This window comes from Mchenga conophoros, linkage group LG10, assembly GCF_057382185.1.
Source record: "Mchenga conophoros isolate Kocher_MC1m ecotype Shallow Benthic linkage group LG10, M_conophoros_male_GT1.1, whole genome shotgun sequence".
Lineage (NCBI taxonomy): Eukaryota > Metazoa > Chordata > Actinopteri > Cichliformes > Cichlidae > Mchenga > Mchenga conophoros.
Genome location: NC_140535.1, coordinates 22,406,746 through 22,422,183, shown reverse-complemented (window position 1 = coordinate 22,422,183; position 15,438 = coordinate 22,406,746).

Genomic DNA, 15,438 nt, shown 5'->3' with positions numbered 1-15,438 from the left:
ACTGACAGACGAAGTGTCCTGGTGTAGTCAGTGAGTATTATTGATGAAGGGTCCGATGTGTAGTTTCTCATCATTTTCAGGCATGTCATAGTCTTATGTAACTTACCATGAAGAAAATATCAAAATATCAGCTCAGCTGGTTCATTTTGGAACTTTCCACTCAAATAAACACACTTAAGATATAATAATTTTGGTTCTCTCTCAACTACACCATACTACACAGCAGACTGTGCAAATTTTGCAGACGTTTTTGCAGAAAATCAATCTAACCGCACGCTTCTTGCTGATTTCAGTGCATGAACTGTAACCAAACTAAAAATGTATCAACTTTTGGTATGTGTTTTGATATGATTACATCAGAGAATTCAAAACAAATAATATGATACAAAAATTTTGACCACACAGTTCTCGCTAATCAGGTTTTGTTGATCAGAAATGGTGATTGTCCTGTTCTTTCCAACATTTTGCAAATTACAATTCGTCAAGCCTCTGGCTAAGCAGTGAAGGCCACCTAGCAACGGCCATCAGTTTGGGAATGGTTGCTTGAGGTTGCAGAGAGTGCTAAGTGAAATTATTTGCAAAAAAGCTGCTGCATCCTAAACCTCCTTGTGATTGGTTTGGTCACTAGCAGAGTGCTGTGGTCACGCAGCTACTACACTCCAACTAAGATGTTTTAATCAACATGTTTCGAAAGGTTCAACTTGTACTTTGATTTCCTTTTCCAGTTAGCGCAAATAGTTTCCTAAAAGTGTTAGCAGACAGGTCTGTGTCTTCCACGAGCAAACAATGGGAGAGCTCCCCAAGTGATTGCCAGCAATCTCTAATCAAGACGATCGAGGAGTACACATTTTTCCCAAGCTAGTGAAAAAAGCGTCTAGGCCTGTGTGAATGTGGCCTAATACAGAATTTTTGTAACGTAAAAACCATTTAGCACAGATAAACTCAATGCTGAGACACATTTGATTTCAATGTTTGATTAAAAAAATAAATAAATCATGCACTTGTGATGAGCATTTCCATTATAGTTGAACTGGTCTGACTGTGAAAGTGCTCACTCATTCGCCAGTGACTTAGACCTCCCCAGCACAAACACATCCTCCAACCACCAGTGACGGGAATAACGGCGTTACTTTTTTCAGCGTCATTCAAAATGAATGACGTTACACCATAAACTCATCGGGAAAGTGTTCACAGAGGTCAAGTCAGAAAGTCGTTTTTTCATTGACCTACAGAAGCTTTTCTGTAACCATAACCACGGCCATCACATGGTGATAGTTTCAGATAGGATGGAGGTGTAAGGCATTTCATTTATTTTTTCTTGTCGCAGAAGCATCCATGTTTTTTACCATGTATCAATTTAAAAAAAAAAAATTATGAACACCCTTTTGAGAACATGTAGTTCAAAGCACTCAAAGAGTGTCTTGCTGTCTGTCCTCAAGTGTCAAATTCACAACACTTTCAGCAGCCAATAATAGACTATTGTTTCAACCAACATTTATCTGTAACATTCATGTTTCATAGTGCTGAAGACTGAAAGGTTTAAAAAACAATGACATGCATCAAAACACTCATAAAGCAAAACCAAAGGAGAAGAGTGAAATAATATAGCTGAAATATGATTTACACAAGATTCTTTTTTAAATGTCCTGCTCCGTGCCAGTAAAAACATACAGCCAGTGAGGTCCTCCTGGGTTAAATTATTACACAACTTGTTGTAAAACTCACAGACAGAAGAAGGAATTCACTTAGTGGGTATATTCATTTCATTATTTATTTTTTTCTTTTATTTCTTCACCATTCTTCTGTAACTTCAAGGTTTTTCTGTCTCCAGCAGCTCTGATGTTGAGCAAGGCTCCCCAGCACTGCCAATAATGTGGTCATAGACATTGTGCGTGTGTGTGTGTGTGTGTGTGTGTGTGTGTGTGTGTGTGTGTGTGTGTGTGTGTGTGTGTGTGTGTGTGTGTGTGTGTGTGTGTGTGTGTATTCATAAACAATACAAATTCTCTAGTGAGACCCGTTTCTGTAATGAGACAGATGGGCCCTGCCTGGAGTTAGCTATCAGCATGACCGCAGGCTGTGAGTGTGGGAAAAGGGGAAAAAGAGTGTGAGGTGTTTTCTCCTATTCCTTGCCTGTAGGCTTAATCAAAGAGGAGCCACAGATGTCTTATTGACACCAATTAGTTTCTGTCTCATGGCACACATACATGTATGCACACGCCCCCACACACACACAGAAACACACAATGATAGATATTTAAAGTGTGGACACATACTTTAAAATATGTGTTTTTTTATCTCATAGATTGCATGTGAGTTGAATTTGAGATTATTTGTGGTCTCGCTTTCATAACATGAGGAGTGCAGTTGATTTGTCTGAGCGCTAACTGCACTCGCAATGCACAAGAACATACCGGTTTGATGGTGTGTGTGTCTTTGTGTGTGTGCGTGCGTGTGTGTGTGTGTCTGTGTGATAATACCAAGTCTGACAAGACAGAACTGAAGACATCCATTAGCTAATGGATTTCTCCTCTCATTTTTTTCTCTTTCTTTTATCCCTCTCATCCTCCCTCCATCACTACATCACACTCCGGGTGCACTTAACCCCATCATGAAGAAACACACAGACACACACTCCCTAAAACCTAAGCACTCCTCTTCTCTCACTCTGTTTCCCTGCTTCCTTCCTCAGCTGATTTGAAACCTTTATTTACACAGCATGTAAAGGACGACAGTAAGCCGTCCTTTGAGGTTTATTTTTTGTCAAAAAGAATTGTTTAAAAAAATCAGTTTTACATCAAAAATCAGTTTTACACCAAAACCAGGACTGTTAGCAGCACACAGAGAAACGTTATTGCCCACAAATGATGATGGTGAAAAGTGCCCGTATGTGTAGAAATAAAAAATTCATGTATGCTTTATTTTTTTCTGAATCTGGACTAAAGAATGTGAACTGTGAATTAGTCAAATTTACTCATTCACAAGTACTGATTCAAGTTTAGTGAAAAGCCACAGATGTCTTCCATTCACTGAAATGCATATTTTAATGTATCTTTGAGGTATAAATCTTCATTTTTGGACAGGTGATAGTTGACAGTTGCAGCACCGTGAATACACAGACTGTTGCTGATTCACTTATGTAAAAAACTGAGAAAGGCAACCAGCTTCATCCTACACATGCCAGACCAGACCAAACTTGAGGAGAATAGTTCATAACACCAGCCCAGCCTTATCTAAATCCTCGGCTATATCTTGAACAACAAAGTCATATGTCTTTGTTTGAACTGCAAATGGTCAAGGGAGCAACTCGGGTGACTAAAAGGTGAGACTTGCAGCAAATACCTGGAGGGCATGATAAAGATGAAGAAAAGTAATTAAATATTAAGAGGGCTTATTTACAATAACTCTCTGTAACTTAATGGGTGGTTAATTTTATTGTATTGCAGTACAAAAGTTAATAAATTATTTACAATTGCATTTGCATTACTGGAACCTATTTGAAATTCCTGTTTGAAGACCACGTTGTTCTCTCGCATCCAGCATCTTTGGGTGATGGAAACTGATAGTCCACAAGAAATCATCAGTGCTTAAGTCTTTGTACATGGCTAGTGCAGTACTTTAATAATGACTAATACAATATTGTTGGGAAGATGCTATGCTGTTTAAGTAAATATTGATACATGAATACTGACTGGGCTCCCAAAAACGCTCAGGTTCTGCTCTACTGTTAAAAAATTATTTTAGTGTCATTATTACGTGGTTGCCAGGCAACATATTGGCATCATAAGATATCATCCAGTGGTCGATATAAATTAGATGTTCTCATCATTAAATTCAAATTATATGATGCTATGGTGTTATACGTGCATACATTTTAGCTGATTGACAGGTGGTTGCTTGGTAACATGATCATAATATTTGATATAGATAAGAACCTTCATGGGCCTAAGATGTACCTTGTGCTGACTGGTTTGCTCAACTCTTGATGATAAAGTTTGTGGACAGACAGATAAAGGCACTGTTGGGATTTGGAAAACGAGAATGTGTATTAGGTGCGAAGTCAGACCTTTTTCTGTGAGTGACCCTGTTACATATGTCTTTGTGGTAGGCCCATTGTCAAGGTAAAAATTAAAGGGAGAAGAAAATTTTAAGTCAAGCATACAAACTGAATTACTAATGTTTGAAGCAAGCAATTTACTGTTAATAGCTCTGATATTTAACAATAACTTTTTGGGGGTGGCACTTGATTTTGAAATTAGCTGGCTATGCCTGTGTTTAGAAAACACCACAATGTTTGTGAATCACCCTTAAAAACATGCAGACAAGCTTGTGTGCAATCCTTCAAAAGACTGAATGCACGTATACGCTGACTGGCTGAAAAACTAGCCTGAAGAGGAAAGGAATGGAGTTCTCCATGAAGGGATGAAAAGTGAAAATGAATCCAGCAAAGATTTTTTAAAAAGAAGAAAAAGAAACACAGACAGTGGCTTTGGAGGACACTTTTCATTGTTTTTCTCCTTTGTTTGTTTGTATGTCTGTTTGTTAGCCGATGTCATTTTCAGATTTTGTGTGATTTTTGATATTAATAACAGTTTGAGCTGATTTAATTTTGAACAAAATCAGGTCAAGGTCACACCAAATGTGAAAATCAGTAAAAACCGAGTAAAAACTATATTACCCACAACAAGCATTTAACCTTGACCTTCATAGTTATGGTCCAAGGTCAAAGTTTACCTTAAAAAAAACATTGAAGAAACCATATAAAGTAATATCTCATATGAAAGGGCATGGACAGAGCCTTTGCCCTTTGGGGGGAATTATGCTCTCTGAGTGCTCTTGTTAACGCTCTGTTTCAGGTCATTGTAAGTTATGATTCTGGTCTTGCCCACAGGTTGGAGGACCAACAAGAGACAAGCAGGCAGAACCCACAGACGGGATTTGTTTAGAAGTTTTCATCATGATCTTCCCTAAAAAATAAAAGTTTGTTAAAGAAAATAGAATTGTGAGAGGTATTTTTTCATGATAGCCAAGGTTCCTCTGGAGTATGAACCTTCTAGTTGTACATCTACATGTTTAGTAGTATATTTATTGTTTTTAACTTCTTTTTTAACACTGCAGTAAAAGTAATCTAATCTTTATTTCAATAACATACAGATAAAGAAAGAGGAGAGGTATGGAGCAGAGGATGAATAGCAGATGAAGAAGAGAAGAGGAGGTACTGGAAGGAAGGGTGATTAGCAATCGATTCGATGCAGATAGAAAGGCGATGTTGTTGTATGTTTTAGCAATGCAGACCAGAAGAACAATAAAACAGCAGTGTGTGTTAATGGTTTGTCGTGTGCATTTGAATGATGGATGCTAAAGCTAAGTACAGGTGATGGCACTCTTCACTGATGCCACTCCAAAACCACTTGTAACACACAGTTTCACACTTAATGAAACACACACATACACACACACTTATACCCACTCACTTAAGTGGAGGGTTTGAAATTGAGCTGGGACTTGAAACGAATACTCAAAACAATTATCTTTCTCTCCTGCGCCTAGTACTCCATTTCCTGTGAATATATTCACATTTGCCTCTTTTATCTATTCCCGCTATTGCCTCCTTCTCATCACTGACACATTTTCACCTCCCTCTCCTCCCCTCCCTCACAGGCAGTGGTATCTCTCCCATGAGCTTTGGACAAAATGTAACAGTATAGCGACCATAACTTGCGATGACTGATTTATGGCTTCAGATGTCTCGGATATGATGTCCAGACTGTGGTTACTGTCGGCAAAATGTGAATGACTATATTTTGTAATTGTAAAGAAGAGGAAACGATTTTCTTGATCCTTCTTCATTCAGTTCTCACCGTAGACTCCAAACCTCTGAAGACACAGGCAGCAGTCCTCGAAACTGTGAGGTGTATCTTTGGCGGGTCAGACTTGTTTTTCCAGCACATGTCACAGGTGTTCAATAAGTCAAGTGAAGGTGGAAGCGAGGTCAGTGCCTGTGAGATATTTATTACGCATTTCAAGCCATTTCTGTAGGCTGTAGGTAGTTTTTAGGCCAGCCACTTCTGCGTTTGTCCTCCAGTTCTTTGGAAAACAGCATGTCTGTTACATGTAGACACGGCACAGGTTCATTCCTTGAATGAGGTGCTCTTTATTGTGCTGTGTCAGTGTGCCTGATTGACTTAACAAAAAAGATCATGATAATGATCAGATACAAAGACTGGATTAAAAATCTGTCAAAAATCAGCCAATGTCCAAATATAAACTTTGGTTCAAGACCTCTTTATAAATGACAAGAAAGTCAGTTTGTTTGGAAGTGAAACATGTGACTCTGGCACAGTACTGTATTTACAGTACAACTTTACAAATATGAATTATCAGTTTATAGTTTAGAGATTTGAAAACTTGGCGTGATTGCAGATAAAAGTATCAAGTTTTAAAAACATCTACTTTTTAAATTCAATCTATGGGCAAAATATTTTTTCGGCTGCTTTTGTATTTTTTTAGATCTGCTGCATCATCACTCAGTGTGAAGTGATATCATCACCCACTTTCAGGAAGTTGAGATGAGCTGATGCCTAAAACTGTGTGGAAATGGACGAGGATGAGTAAGAATGAGTTCACTGTAATAATCACCATAAAACCAAGGAAATTCTTTTAGCTTTTCATGGTGATGACTCTGTCTGCATGTGTGTGTGTGTGCGTGTGTGTGTGTGTGTGTGTGTGTGTGTGTGTGTGTCGGTCAGTCTACAGTGACGTCATCTCAACCCCTTGGGGGTAACACAGAACACATAGACACATGCTTGGACCACCCACAGCGCACTGTTCGTCCGGTAAATGTGCTAAAGACTGGATGTAAAAGTAAAATGCTACAGTCATGAGTTAATGTTCACCTTACAGAAAAAACAGACGAATGAAGGCTGTAGGATAAACTCACATCTGTACATCCACTCACACCAAGTGTGCCGGAACAGATTCAACCAGCAGCTGAAGAAACTTTTAATGATGTAATGTTGATGTAACATATTTCTAAAGACTTTGTCTTCATTCCAATGATGTTTTTTTCTGTTGGAAAAGTTTGCCTTAGTGTTTGGACTTAAAAGAAAACAATGGACCAGCATTACAGTAGCAGCAATTGGTGATTTGAGCCTAGTCATCACTGGCTGTATGTCAGCAGCACAACAGGATTGGCTGCAATCTAGAGCCACATTGGATCTATTGCATATATCAGTGTGCAATTGTGCAAATGAAAAGGAATGAAACAGATTATAAAATCCACTTTTGCATCACAGGTCCATACTAGACTTACAAAAATCACCTGTCACTATTTCTGGATTTTAAGAGCTTTAAAATGAAGACAGTGTTCAGTGTTCTTAGCCTTCCTACAACAACAAGTGATGTAGCTGCATTACTTGAGCAAGGAATGACTGCATGGGCTGAAAGATGGCACGACATAGCCACACTTTTACATTCAGACCAACAGGACCAGTTGTGGTCCATGGCACAAATTTCAGTCAATGTGGTGAAAAGTCCCTGAATCATCATCCTGACACGTCCAAAGTTGATGCAAGCTTGTGCAAGCGCCAGCCATTCATTCAGGACGCGCTGTGTTCTTTCACATTTGTTGTATGGGAACAGCGAAGCAGTGTGAAACAGTTTACATACAATTTGCCTGTAACAAACACACTTTGACATTATTCGATGACCTGCTCTACCTCTTGACTGGAAATTTACAAATTTATTTCAAATAAAGTGCTTTTCCTGTTACAGGATACCTTCAACCACATCGGTTATGGTGCCTCTGTATAGTTTTATCTCAACATTCACACTAAATAAGGATTTTTGACCTGAGCCTACTTTGAATTACGATTACGGTATATTATTCAACCCACATTTTTAAAAAAGTAGCAAAACAAACATTTATTTACAAGCTGCGTTCATCACTCTAACCTCTCAGGGCAGAGCTCACTCCTCCATAATCCTCTCTATCTCTCCGAGTGTTGGTGTTGAACCGGAGCCAACTGAATAATGCCTCTGCCCAGTCGACATGGGATGTGTGGGTGTATGTGTGTGTGTGCGTGTGTGGCACATGTGTGTAACCTAACTCCTGATATTAGCTAATGTGTGAATGTTTGAGCATAGGGAGCTCAGAGCACACACACACACATTCCTAGTGTTTTTAGTTTCTCAACACATCCCCAGTGTAGCCTTCTGAAAAGCTCGCTGCTGCCAGCTGAGTGCTCATGCAGGAGGTCTGCAGCCTCCCCTGACCCCCACAGCGGCCTCTGGGAGCCTCTTTCAGAGCACCATGGCTCAAGTGTGTTACACCAAGCACTGTGCAAGGTTAAATCTCCTGCTGCGCTCCTGCTACAGCAAACACAGAACAATATATCACCAGGGACTGAACGGTTCATCTGCTGTCTTAGACTTTAACCCGTCAGTGCAGAGCTACACTCTTATAGACATGCACCCCCTTCTTAATGTAACTTAATTTGTTATTATCATTATCTGTTTTTTTCTTTTTCTCAGTGGCGCTTCAGTTAAATATTTAAACAAGTTTTTTTAATCCAAACTGCTCGAATTAGTTTGCAATGTTTAACAGGCAACAGATGTAGAAATCCTGGTCAAAAGTCATAGAATCGGAGTCAAAAGAAGCACAAGTCATTCAATGTGCAATGCTTTTAATGCAGAGATATAATGAAATATGTTTTTGTTTTCCATGTGGAAGTGATGTGAAGCTTCATCCTCTAAAGGGCGCGTCGGTTCTGGTTCGAGGGGGCAAGATTATTTTTCAATGTAGTGTCCAATATCCTGTTGCTTTGCTCATATCGTTGCATAAAATTGTGGGGAAAAAAGTTCAAAACAAATAAAGCTCATCATCGCCATCATTAGGAATATTAAAAATCTTGTTTATACAGCGACAACTTTACACACACATATACCAAATCCATTCTGTCTGCAAAACCGCATACACACATATCTGAATAGCATACTATGTGCACTCTCACTCTAGCGGACACATACACACAGACTCACACAGTAATGTCCAACTCGGTTGTTTTTCTAAGGGGTGTTTATGTAAAGGAAGTTGGATCCTGAAACTCGCTGCATACTTCAAATTTATGAAGCCTGACTGCTGATATGATTGCAGCAAGAAGCAAGGAGGAAAAAGCTTTGACATTCTCATATGGAAGCTATTATCTGCATCACTTTCTTTCTGTATTTATCTTCACCTCTTCCTCTAACCCTCCCCTCTCTCATTCTGACTTTCTCCTCCATGTTTTCCAGTCTTTTAATTTCTCTTCTAAGTTTCTTCCATGCTGTTTTTGTTTGAGTGTTTGCTTGCACAAGCAGCATGCGTGTGTATCTGACGCCCGCTGTAAACTGTGTTTGTGTAGACACAGGAATCACAAATGAGGTGAGCAAAACACACACACACACATAAGGGAACATTTATAGTTGGGTTTGATTAACAGCTAGCTGGCCTGACTTTTCTTTCTGGATCAGCCACAGTGTTAGGCATTAAAAACTCATAATTTGTTATTAACACCCCACCAGATCTGTGTGTGTGTGTGTGTGTGTGTGTGTGTGTGTGTGTGTGTGTGTGTGTGTGTGTGTCTGTCCTCCTCTGCCCATCAATCCACTCCCAAATGACATCAGAAGACTGAGAAGTGAAAGCGGAGTGCATGACTGACAGAGACCAGGACAAGAGGAAACTGAGCGTATGTGTGTGCGCGCGCACTTTTACCTCGCATCCTCTGAATGCCGTAATGACATAATCATTTCTGGCTGAACAGAGCTGGTGAAGACAGAAGACATAGACACTGCACACACATACTGTTACACACCACACATGCACACACGCACAAACTGAAAGTGAGATCCACCCTGCCTGACTGCAGCCTGATTTCCAAACATTGCATCAATTTCCCAGAAATATGACAACAGAAACCTGAGAGGCCAGAGAAAGTCTGTCACTGACCTAAACTGCTCCACACACTGAGGAATCTCCACTCAATGAGCTAGAAACTCATTTTAAACTAATTTTTCACTTTATTAATGCACGACACAAACCACAGCCTCCCAACAACAACACCTATAACAGCCTGTAACCAATCATTTCAGCAGTTCTTTTCTTATTATTTCATATTTCTGGTTTACAGCGTCTGTTTTGTTTTCATGCTTCTGGTCACTGTGTCTACCAGTGGTGGAAACTACCATGCAATCAAGTACTGCTCATCCCTGCAAATCTTTTTATGACGCTATCATCATTTAGGTTGGTTGCCTATAAATCTTTTTGTCATTGCTGCCACCAGACTGGAATTTTCCCATTATTAATCAGGTCTGATTTACAGCAAAAACGAAGTACATCACTACCAAGCACCACTTGGTATTTGGCTAACACTAGAGATTCAGTTTTAGTGTTTATTTTCAGGGTTCGTTTTAATCTTTTTAAGTATTATGGAATGGCAGGCATATGCCAGAGGTAAGATTCAAGAAAATCAGGGTATTAAAATAAAAACAGATTTTTTTTTGAAAGCAACTGACAGTCTTGTAGACATTCAGAGTCTTATCAAACACCCCTACATCAGCAGCCTCATCAGGTAAACTGTGATAACCTTTTTTTTATATATCAGATTTATTATGACTGAAACTAGGGATATTAACACATTGTTTTCACAAGCTCACAAATTAATTTAGTTTTTTTTTTTAAGTCTATTTTTTATTTTTATATCAGTTAAATAAAATGATTTTGACATCTAGTTTTAGTTTTTAATTAGCTTTGTTTCGTTTTTCATTTTAGCTTACTACAGTAACTGTAGTTCAGAGATACTGGGGGATACCTGCAGATAAATGAACACCTTAACAAAACACAGCCATTTCAAAGAACAGGAGCTGCTTTATAAGAAGAAGCAGCAAAGAAGAAGATAGAGAGTAGCAGAAGACAAAGTGAGGGTTAGCCTGAGACAAGCATTCACACAATGGAGAGAGCTTAGGGAGTTAAGGAGCTTCAAAATAGACAGACAGCCATTATTCCTCCTGATCAGTAACAAAACATGGCTATTAACTCAGCAGTTTCCTATGACTGTAGTGTACTATTGAAATTTGTTATTAGATTTTAAATGTGCCTTTTTAGGATTTTGCACAGCATTAGCCGTGTTGCTAAGCTACCTGCAGCAAGTCAACAATGAGCTAATGTCTGAAAATTATCAAGAAACAACCACAGACAAAACAGAGCTGTGGATTCTGTTTCCAAAGTAAAAATAAAAATAAAAATCTGCCTGTTAGCATTAAGTAAGCCTAAAAAGTAGCATCTATAGACAGTGCCGGTCCTAGCCTGTTTGGCACCCCGGGCGAACACTCCCTCTGGCGCCCCCCCCTCCACACACACACACACACACACACACACACACACACACAAAAAAAATATTAAGGATTATACATTAACATAAAACCGTTGTTTGGAGTTTAGTCTGTTACTGTTGCTATTTTTACCATTTCTTTTTGGAGCAACTGTAATCCACATTATTTCCTTAGGGATTTATAAAGTATTCTGATTCTGACTCTGATTGTTTCAGGATGACCTGCCATTATCCAACGACACATCTGCTTACCAGTATCTGTTGCTGTTTCTCCTCCTCTTCTTTTCTATTTTTTCTAAACTGAGCACCTGATGGCTTTGAACTTTTCTTGTCCATTTTGGTTTTAATTTTGCACTCCAGTATGAACACAAATCCCCCAACTCGAGGATCGCCACAACATACCTAATAGACCTACACCTTAGTTCACAGATTCACTTTGTCTAAGGTGTATTTCTGGGATTTCACACAACCCAGGATTCAAATCATGAATACATAATGGGCTTGGATTTACATCATTATGAATGAAATGTGCTCTATCTGGAAGCAGCCGGCCCCCCTCCCCTTTCAACGGGTTGTGTGTGAGACTTTAAATCAGCAAACTGTAAATTATAAATTTTAAATTGTTATTGGTCCCTTTACTCCTGGTCCTAAAATGTATATTTATTTTCTTACTCTTCTTATATTTATTGTTTGTTTACTTGCACTGCTGTAACTGGAGCCCCGTCGTCTCGTCTCTCTGTATACTGGACTGTATGTAGCGGAGATGACAAAGTTTACTTTGACTTCGCGCTCACTTTTCGTGTATAGAATTTCGAAAAAACATCGGCGCAAATTATAAGTCTGTATCATAATGTCTGGTGTTTTCGTGTTTGTTAGTTTGTTTTCATTTTTGTTTTATTTTGCGAGTTGGTTATTAGACGCTGCTCCAGCCAGCCAGAGAATCCGCCGCCGCCCCGCCCCCTCCTCCCTGTGCCTCAAGCAGCAGGCGCACCTCGCAAACGGAGGGTGCCCTTAATCCCAGCAAATGGGCGATAGAAAACCGATCGGTGGCTCTCCTATTCCCAATATGCGCTGGCTGATGTAGATATGATCAATAAAGACAAGTTATTTTTATGTGCTCATCACTCTATGTGGTGTGTTGATAATGCTTTATAGGTTGCATAACACAGCACACAGCACCGTTTAGAATCTGTAGAGAAACAAAAGTTATCTATTGTAGGTTTAATCAATCTTGCGATCAATATTTTTTTTTACTATGTAAAAAAAAACCATTCTACTACTTGGCATATGTTACAACTTTATCAAAAAAAAAAATAGTGACATCTGAGAAATGATTAAATGGAAGAAAACAACAACAACAAACAAGCATCTTAACTGCAGGACACGTAGTTAGCAAATATCAAAATGATCCATCTGACTTTTTCTGGGGGTAAATCAAAAGTGATTGTATCAAAATGCCAACCAAAAGACAAAATTCATTACAACTGGCCTCCTGGCAAATAGGTTTTGGGGTTAGATGGGGCCCTTCTGCACAGACTTTGCATGACTTTACACCCACCACTTTGGGTCCACCCCACACTGCAAAGATATGCATGTTTGGTATATCTGTGATTCTAAATTGGCCGTGAATGTGAGACAGATAAAGTGCATGGAATAAAGACTTGTAGTCAAAAATGCTTTAGGTGGTCGGTAAGATTAGAAAAGCACTTTATTCAGTAATTTTCATTTCCTTTCCATTCTAATGACGCCAGTTCTCCACTTCTCAGCAGCAGTTACTGTAACTTGTAAGTTAAATTGCATTGAGGAGAATAACTCTGGCTCAAACTGAGAAAACAAGAAAGTTACAATATGCTAAATAATCCGTTAAATTACTAGTTTAAAAGTTCAAAAAGAGTACACATTATTTTACTTTGCTACAGTTGCTGGTCAACAAAAATAGAGAAATGAGCAAAACCCTGGTCACAGAATAAAAGGCAGATGTGAATGTAATCTGCATGTTAGGAAAAACATGCTGCGGCCTGCTCGTCTCCCATAAATAGAATAGACTGGGGTCTATTTAGAAAAACTTTCATTTTTGCAACACAATAGTCTGAGGTCTACCACACATCACCACCACTGAGGAGCACAAGGTACAGAAAGACAAACTACGAGAGCGGAGTAACACAAAGACTAAATAAAATCAAATCTGGCGAAGACAGAAGGGTCATATGCCTCCTGGACTTGTGGGGGTCCCTGAAGTCTTACATTGTTTTTCTCCTGTGGTTGCAGCCTCAGCATCAGGTTCTGGTTTGGGTTAGGTCTGATATGTTACTCTACCGAAAACATTGGCATTGCAGTGGGACAGCCTGAGAATGCGGCGGGGAAAGCACAGGAAAAATGAGCTGAGAAATGTCTGTTTGTTTGTTGCGGGGGAAGAAAAAGGAGCGCGAAATTGTGAGTTCATCTTAGGAGAAAGTTGTGTGTTTCATTTACTTTGAGTCCGCATTCTTTCTCTTCGAGTTGATTTAAATCTGTGAGCCTCGCTCGTACAGAGTTTGTGTCTGAGTATCCAGCTAGAAAGAGGGCAGATCTTTGCTCCACCCTGCAGTGTGATTGGTGGTCGGCTGTCTCTGCTGATGGATTGATGAGGTCTGCTCTCCTGCGGTTGGTTGAAGGGTTAATTCATCATTCACCTGTCCAGGTGCAGTGCAGACATTTACGCTCATCTCACACATGCCCTCCTTTTATCTTCCCTTTCTTAAGTCTCAAATCCTTCAGGCTGTCTTATCCGATTTAAATCAGGCAGTCAGAACACTATAATAATCTGTCTTCAGGTCTAGCAGGAAGAAATACTGACACTTTGCAACCTCTAAGTGGCCTCACATCAGCAGACTTTTCAGGTTTATACACATTCCTGGAGCCCATCAAAATATACTGTAATTGTATTTATTTTGGAGGTGATATGGGGTTCTGCTTGCTGACTCAAATAATGCAAGAATCATAGCTATTCTCTCTCAAGATTGCTTGTTTGAATCACATATTACTCCAGTAATTGTGTGTTTTCTGCACAACCACAAGCATGCCATTCATTTGTTTTTAAATTAATATTAACATGTGCTTTAAACCAGGTATGTCAAATATTATCGGTCTCCCTTTCATGAAAATACATTGAGTTGTTTCTGTAATGAAATATGCTATGCAAATCAAACTGAACTGTGCACATGCTATACATATTTTGTGGCCATGTAAGTCGAGTGTGGTAGTATGGCTGCCGGCAGACAGCCACACTAAAAATACTCACGGTACTGAAAAAGTGTTTCGGGCAGTATTTCTACATGATGCTCTCTGGCAGATCATATAAAATAATTGCCTTCTTATGCCATTCTGTGGGGAGAAAGTTTCAACACACACAGTTCGTGCAGCAGCTCACTATCGCACACGTTGCTGTGCTCGATCAGCTTTTCAAGGTGTTTCTTTGGCCTCCCTTGGATTCCAGCATTTCTGATCAGCACCTGCAGTGAACTGTGATTGTCTGGCACCTCTGTTACGGTTGATGTTCGTGCTGAAATGGAAGTGCGTGTTCCAGAGGTGGATTTTTTCCCATCTGGATAGTTGGCAATGTAATTCCTCTCTGACTGGCAGCACTGTGTTTGAATGCAACATGAACAAATTTTTAATGCATTGCTGCCATGTTTACAAAAACTGAGAAAAAGCTAAGCTCAGCTTGTGTTTTCGATTTAATACCAACAGACTTTAATTCTATCGTAAAAACACACAAATCACAAGCAGACCTGCAACATGCCTTCCCCCCTATTTGTGCATGAGATTTGTCCACTTCAGAATATGTTGTAGTAGAGTGCACTGAATACACTGGTAGCTGTACTGATGGCGGTAAAAAGGAAAGTACCTACCACACTCGCTGTGAGGGTGGTAGTCCCACTTTCTGTGAACCATGTGGAAGCTATTGCACAGTAATCTGTTGTAATTGTGTTGTATTTTAGAGAGAGCTGGACTGCATTACCTACTTCATTACCAGTTTGTGTGCGTGTGCATGTTTGTGTGTGTGTGTGTGTTGTTGGAAGACACAAGGAAAGGA